This window comes from Arachis hypogaea, chromosome 19 (genome assembly GCF_003086295.3).
Source record: "Arachis hypogaea cultivar Tifrunner chromosome 19, arahy.Tifrunner.gnm2.J5K5, whole genome shotgun sequence".
NCBI classification, from domain to species: domain Eukaryota; kingdom Viridiplantae; phylum Streptophyta; class Magnoliopsida; order Fabales; family Fabaceae; genus Arachis; species Arachis hypogaea.
Genome location: NC_092054.1, coordinates 95873274 through 95880599, shown reverse-complemented (window position 1 = coordinate 95880599; position 7326 = coordinate 95873274). Strand labels below are relative to the sequence as shown.

Sequence of the window (7326 nt, the reverse complement as noted above, 5' to 3'; positions counted from 1 at the left end):
AATGGCAAAAGTAAATTCAATGGAATCTCTATGGTCTCAGTGTGAGCCTCTGATTCCCATGGTTCCTCATTAAGGAACTCCATGGAGGTCAGTGGGTGTCCATTGAGGTTTTCCTCAGTGGGAATCACTGCCTCTTCCTCCTCTCCATGTTCGGCCATGTGAGATGTGGTTATGGCCTTGCACTCTCTTTTAGGATTTTCTTCTGTATTTCTTGGGAGAGTGCTAGGAGGAAGTTCAGTAATTTTCTTACTCAGCTGACCCAATTGTGCCTCCAAGTTTCTAATGGAGGACCTTGTTTCAGTCATGAAACTTTGAGTGGTTTTAATTAAATCAGAGACTATAGTTGCTAAGTCAGGGGAGTCCTGCTTAGGATGCTCTGTCTGTTGCTGAGAAGATGATGGAAAAGGCTTGCTATTGCTAAACCTGTTTCTTCCACCATTATTGTTGTTGAAACCTTGTTGAGGTCTCTGTTGATCCTTCCACGAGAGATTTGGATGATTTCTCCATGAAGGATTATAGGTGTTTCCATAGGGTTCTCCCATGTAATTCACCTCTTCCATTGCTGGGTTCTCAGGATCATAAGCTTCTTCTTCAGAAGATGCTTCCTTAGTACTGCCTGTTGCTCCTTGCATTCCAGACAGACTTTGAGAGATCATATTGACTTGTTGAGTCAATATCTTGTTCTGAGCCAATATGGCATTCAGAGTATCAATCTCAAGAACTCCTTTCTTCTGAGCTGTCCCATTATTCACAGGATTCCTTTCAGAAGTGTACATGAATTGGTTATTTACAACCATTTCAATGAGTTCCTGAGCTTCTGCAGGCATCTTCTTCAGATGAAGAGATCCTCCAGCAGAGCTATCCAATGACATCTTGGATAGTTCAGACAGACCATCATAGAAGATTCCTATGATGCTCCATTCTGAAAGCATGTCAGAAGGGCACCTTCTAATCAATTGCTTGTATCTCTCCCAAGCTTCATAGAGGGATTCACCTTCCTTCTGTCTGAAGGTTTGGACTTCCACTCTAAGCTTGCTCAATTTTTGAGGTGGAAAGAACTTTGCCAAGAAGGCATTAACTGGCTTTTCCCAAGAGTTCAAACTTTCTTTAGGTTGTGAATCCAACCATGTCCTAGCTCTGTCTCTTACAGCAAAAGGAAAAAGCATAAGTCTGTAGACTTCAGGGTCAACCCCATTGGTCTTGACAGTGTCACAGATTTGCAAGAACTCAGCTAAGAACTGATGAGGATCTTCTAATGGAAGTCCATGAAACTTGCAATTCTGTTGCATTAGAGAAACTAATTGAGGCTTAAGCTCAAAGTTGTTTGCTCTAATGGCAGGGATTGAGATGCTTCTCCCATAGAAATCAGGAGTAGGTGCAGTAAAGTCACCAAGCACCTTCCTTGCATTGTTGGCATTATTGTTGTTTTCGGCTGCCATGGTTTCTTCTTCTTTGAAGAGTTCTGTTAGGCCCTCTAAAGATAATTGTTCTTTAGCTTCTCTTAGCTTTCTCTTCAAGGTCCTTTCAGGTTCAGGATCAGCTTGAACAAGTATGCCTTTATCTTTGTTCCTGCTCATATGAAAGAGAAGAGAACAAGAAAGTAGGAAATCCTCTATGTCACAGTATAGAGATTCCTTGAGGTGTCAGAGGAAAAGAAGAATAGAAGGAGGAGGTGGAGAAGAGGGAATTCGAACTTATCAAGAGGGATAGAGTTCGAATTGCACCTTGATGAGGAGTCTTAGTCCTTTAAATAGAAGGATGTGAAAAGAGGGGAAGAATTTTCAAAAATTAATTAAAAGATTTTAAAAAGAAATTTGAAAATTTGATTGAGATTTTCGAAAACTAAGATTGGGAAAGAAATAAAGTGATTTTTGAAAAAGATTTTGAAATTCGAAAAAGATATGATTGAAAAAATTAATTTTGAAAAAGATGTGATTGAAAAGATATGTTTGAAAAGATATGATTGAAAAAGAAGAATTTTTTAAAATTAAAGTTGATTACTTGACTATCAAGAAATTAAAAGTTATGATTTTAAAATTAAAACTTTTGATCCTTTCTTAATAGGCAAGTAACAACTAGAAAATTTTGAAGTAAATCATTAATTTTAGCAAGGATTTTCGAAAATAGTAATAAATAAAAAAATGGAAAGAAATTGATTTTGAAGAGATATGATTGAAAAAATATAATTTGAAAAAGATTTGATTTTGAAAAATTATGAAGATTTGAAAAAAATTTGAATTAAAAACAAAATCTTCCCTCTTGTGTCCTTCTGGCGTTAAACACCCAGAATGGCATCCATTCTGGCGTTTAACGCCCAAAATGCTACCTTTTTGGGCGTTAAACGCCCAGCCAGGTACCCTGGCTGGCGTTTAAACGCCAGTTTTCCTTCTTCACTGGGCGTTTTGAACGCCCAGCTTTTTCTGTTTGATTCCTCTGCTGAATGTTCTGAATCTTCAATTCTCTGTATTATTGACTTGAAAAGACAAAATTTTGAAAATATTTTTGAATTTTTAATGATGAGAAATAGTAAAAAATGTAACTAAGATCAAATAAACAATGCATGCAAGACACCAAACTTAGAAGTTTGTATAATAAGGACTATAACAAATTGAAAATGCAAAAGAAAAATAACAAAACACACAAAACAAGAGAATTTAAAGATCAGAGCACTGAAATCATCAAGAACAACTTGAAGATCAATGAAGAACATAATGCACATATTCGAAAAATGCAAGAAGAATAAAAACATGCAATTGATACCAAACTTAAAAATTGATACTAGACTCAAACATAAAATATTTTTTATTTTTATGGTTTTATAAATTTTTTTGTGATTTTTGAAACTTATATGGAAAAGAAAATAAAGGGATTCAAAACTTTTAATAAGAATTCCAGGAATCATGCAATGTTAGTCTAAAGCTTCAGTCTAAAAAGATTAGACATGGTTGGCCAAGCTTCAGCAGGACATTACATTCAGCAGCTAAATTAATGAGAATCAATTAGCTTTTGTGATGATAAGAACATCACCTTGAAACTCTAGAATCCATTTTTAAAAATTCTGAAAAGTACCTAATCTAAGCAACAAAATGAACCGTCAGTTGTTCAAACTCGAACAATCCCCGGCAACAGCGCCAAAAACTTGGTGCACGAAATTGTGATCATCAAAAATGGCGCCAAAGGACTTGGAGCTCTTAAACGTGAATCACACTCTGTCACAATTCCGCACAACTAACCAGCAAGTGCACTGGGTCGTCCAAGTAATAAACCTTACGTGAGTAAGGGTCGATCCCACGGAGATTGTCGGCTTGAAGCAAGCTATGGTCATCTTGTAAATCTCAGTCAGGCAGATTCAGATGGTGATGGAGGATTGATAATTAAAAGATGAATAAAACATAAAATAAAGATAGAGATACTTATGTAATTCATTGGTAGATTTCAGATAAGCGTATGAAGATGCTTTGTTCCCCTTGAACCTCTGCTTTCCTATTGCCTTCTTCCAATCATTCATACTCCTTCCATGGTAAGCTTTATGTTGGGCATCACCGTTGTCAATGGCTACATCCCGTCCTCTCAGTGAAAATGGTCCTGATGCTCTGTCACAACATCGGCTCATCAGCTGTCGGTTCTCGATCATGTCGGAATAGGATCCATTGACCCTTTTGCGTCTGTCACACGCCCCACAATCGCGAGTTTGAAGCACGTCACAGTCATCCCTTCCCAGATCCTACTCGGAATACCACAGATAAGGTTTAGACTTTTCAGATCTCAGGAATGGCTGCCATTAATTGTAGCCTATACCACGAAGGTTCCAATCTTAGATTAGAAACCCAAGAGATACACACTCAATCGAAGGTAGAACGGAGGTGGTTGTCAGGCACACGTTCATAGGTGAGAATGATGATGAGTGTCACGGATCATCACATTCATCAAGTTGAAGAACAAGTGATATCTTAGAGAAGAAGTAGGCGTGAATTGAATAGAAAAACAGTAGTAATTGCATTAATTCATGAGGAACAGCAGAGCTCCACACCTTAATCTATGGTGTGTAGAAACTCCACCGTTGAAAATACATAAGAACAAGGTCTAGGCATGGCCGTGAGGCCAGCCTCCCAAAACGTGATCAATTGTATGAAAAAGTGTATCAAGTGTGTCAAAAGTATGATCAAGTGTGTGAAATACAAGAGCAAAAGGTCCTATTTATAGAGACTAGTAGCCTAGGGTTACAGAAATAGGTAATTAATGCAGAAATCTTCTTCCAGACCCACTTGGTGTGTGCTTGGGCTGAGCATTAAAGCTTTCATGTGTAGAGACTTTTCTTGGAGTTAAACGCCAGCTTTTGTGCCAGTTGGGCGTTTAACTCCAGCTTTTGTGCCAGTTTTGGAGTTAAACGCCAGAATTCTTGAGCTGACTTGGAACGCCTGTTTGGGCTATTAAATCTCGGATAAAGTATGGACTATTATATATTGCTGGAAAGCCCAAGATGTCGACTTTCCAACGCAATTGAGAGCGCGCCAATTGAGCTTCTGTAGCTCCAGAAAATTCACTTTGAATGCAGAGAGGTCAGAATCCAACAGCATCTGCAGTCCTTTTTCAGCCTCTGAATCAGATTTTTGCTCAGGTCCCTCAATTTCAGCCAGAAAATACCTGAAATCATAGAAAAATACACAAACTCATAGTAAAGTCCAGAAGAGTGATTTTTAAATAAAAACTAATAAAAATATAATAAAAACTAATTAAAATATACCAAAAACATACTAAAAACAATGCCAAAAAGCGTATAAATTATCCACTCATCAAGTTGATAACAAAGCTACGACTCTAAATACTTTGTTTTCAAGTATTACCACTTGATACATAAGCACCACAAGCATTTAATTAGAGGACTTCATTAAGCTCATTTGTTTCTTTTCTTTACTCTCTAATCATTGATGCTCAGAGCCTTGAGCTTTGAGGGAGTGCTTTTGCACTTGAGCCTAACCTTGACTCTAAGTGTTTTGTTTTCAAGCTTTTTGCCTGATACATAAACACCACAAGTACTTAACAATTGACTTGTCATTGGTACTCAGAGCCTTCAGCTTTCTCATTCTTTCCCTTTTGCTTTTCTTGACTTAATTTGCAATTGCTTTTTCAAGGTTTTCATGATTTCAAAAATTTCATAAAATGTCCTAGATGAAAACTTCAATTAAATAAAATCTAATGCAATTGAGCAACAATTAATCATACTAGCTTTCCAATACTTGTATGCCCATGCTAAGTTCTTCTTTAATGACCTTGTTTGTTTATGATCATGATACTTTATTGCTTTTAAACTCACAAAATTCAAGATGGTAGTCATAATGTCACAGCAAGATATTACAATTTAGTAATCAAGCTATGCTTATTCACAACACACATGCATACAGAGAAGATAAAGACAATCATGCAATTTACAGTGCTGGAAATAAGTAGGAGGGAAAAGGAACGTTACTGATAAACCCTGATTTTGTGATTTATCTTGTACTTATTTTGGGGGATTTTATCACCTTTTCTCACATTTATTCAATAAAATATCATGGTTTTGTAATTCTCCCTTGATTTGTGCTTAAATGTGAAAACATGCTTTTTAGGCCCTAAAATTGATGATTTTAATTCACTTTAATTCCATTTGATGTCTTGATATGTTTGTTGAGTAATTTCAGGTTCATAAGGCAAGTATTGGATGGAAGAAGTGAGGAGAAAAGCATGCAAAGTGGGAGAACTCATGAAGAAATGAAGGAACCGTAAAGCTGTCAAGCCCGACCTCCTGGCACTCAATCGACCATAACTTGAGCTACAGAGGTCCAAATGAGGCGGTTCCACTTGCGTTGGAAAGCTAACATCCGGGGCTTCAAAACGAAATAAAATTTATCATATGTTGCCTGACGCATAGGGGCGCGCACGCGCCATGTACGCGCGCACGGCGATGGAGCACGTGGGTCCACTTTAATGAAATCGCCCCCAGCGATTTTGCAGCTCATTTTGGGACCAATCCAACCCATTTCTGATGCTATTGAACCCAAGGATTGAAGAGGGAATGAAAAAAAAGTAGTCATAGTTTAGTTTTCATCATGTTTTAGGGTAGAAATTCTAGAGAGAGAGGCTCTCTCCTCTCTCTAGATTTTAGGGTAGTTTTAGTTAATTCTTCTTGGATCCAAGTTTTAATTCTTGTTTTGATTTAGTTTCTTCCTTTTAATTTCTTGTTATTACATCTCTATTCTTCTAGTTTTACTTGGAATTTCCTTTATTTTGCCATTTTTATGTTTGTGAACAATTGTTGGATCTTAATTTTCTTTAATGCAATTTTATGTTTCCATGTTCTTTTATGTTGATCTCGCTTGCTATTATTGATTTCTTGCAATTGATAGTTGGTAGATTTATTATTCTTGCACTTTTACCATGCTTTCCTTTTATGCCTTCCAAGTGTTTGATAAAATGCTTGGTTGGATTTTAGAGTAGATTTTGAGCATTCTTGGCTTGAAAAGAGTAATTAGGTGATCTTGAGTCATGAAAACCCAACTCATGTTGGTGATCTAGAGTTGTTAGCTAATATTGTTTCCATTGATGCTAATCTTTTGCTAATTTAATTAGTAAGTTGATTAGGACTTTTGGATTGAGATTAGCTAGTCTTATTAGACTTTCTCTCATGGAAGATAATATGATACCTTCTTCCAATGTTGGAGATGACGTAATAAGATAAATTCTTGTTATTATTGTGGTATGATTGATTAGTCTTGTTTGACTTTCTCCCAATTTGTTAGAGTTGACTAAATAAGATGAATTAATCATTGCATGACTAGGATAGAAAGCCTATGATCTCAACACTTGCCATGAATGTCTCTCTTTATTACTTGCTTTCTTTAGTTACTTGTTTGAATTACTTTTCTTGCCATTTATTTTCTTGCCCAATTATCAACCAAATCCCCCTTTACCCCTTCATAGCCAATAATCATTCACTTCATTGCAATTCCTTGTGAGACGACCCGGAGTCTAAATACTTTGGTTAATTTTCATTTGGGGTTTGTTATCTGTGACAACCAAATTTAATTTGATGTGAGAGTTGTTTGTTGGTTTGGAGCTATGCTTACCACGAAATTCTTCTTTCTATAAGAGAAATTCCTTATCGACAACAATTTTCGCTATCAAATTAATGGCGCCGTTGCCGGGGAGTTGCAATGGTGTTATGTTGTTGGCTATTGTGAATATTGTGAATATGTTTGCCTTTTGCTTATTTGTTAGTTTTTGTTTGCTTTAGGACTTTGTTGCTTATTCTTGTTAGCTTTCATTTTCACTTGCTATTATGAATTCTCA

At 36.5% G+C, this 7326-nt stretch overlaps 1 non-coding gene across 1 annotated transcript; it reads left to right on the top strand.

The window, feature by feature from the left end:
- Positions 1-926: 926 nt before the first annotated feature.
- On the top strand, positions 927-1034 carry LOC112780411 (small nucleolar RNA R71). Its single transcript, XR_003191251.1, has one exon. It is a non-coding gene; the product is annotated as a small nucleolar RNA R71 (small nucleolar RNA).
- Positions 1035-7326: the final 6292 nt, after the last annotated feature.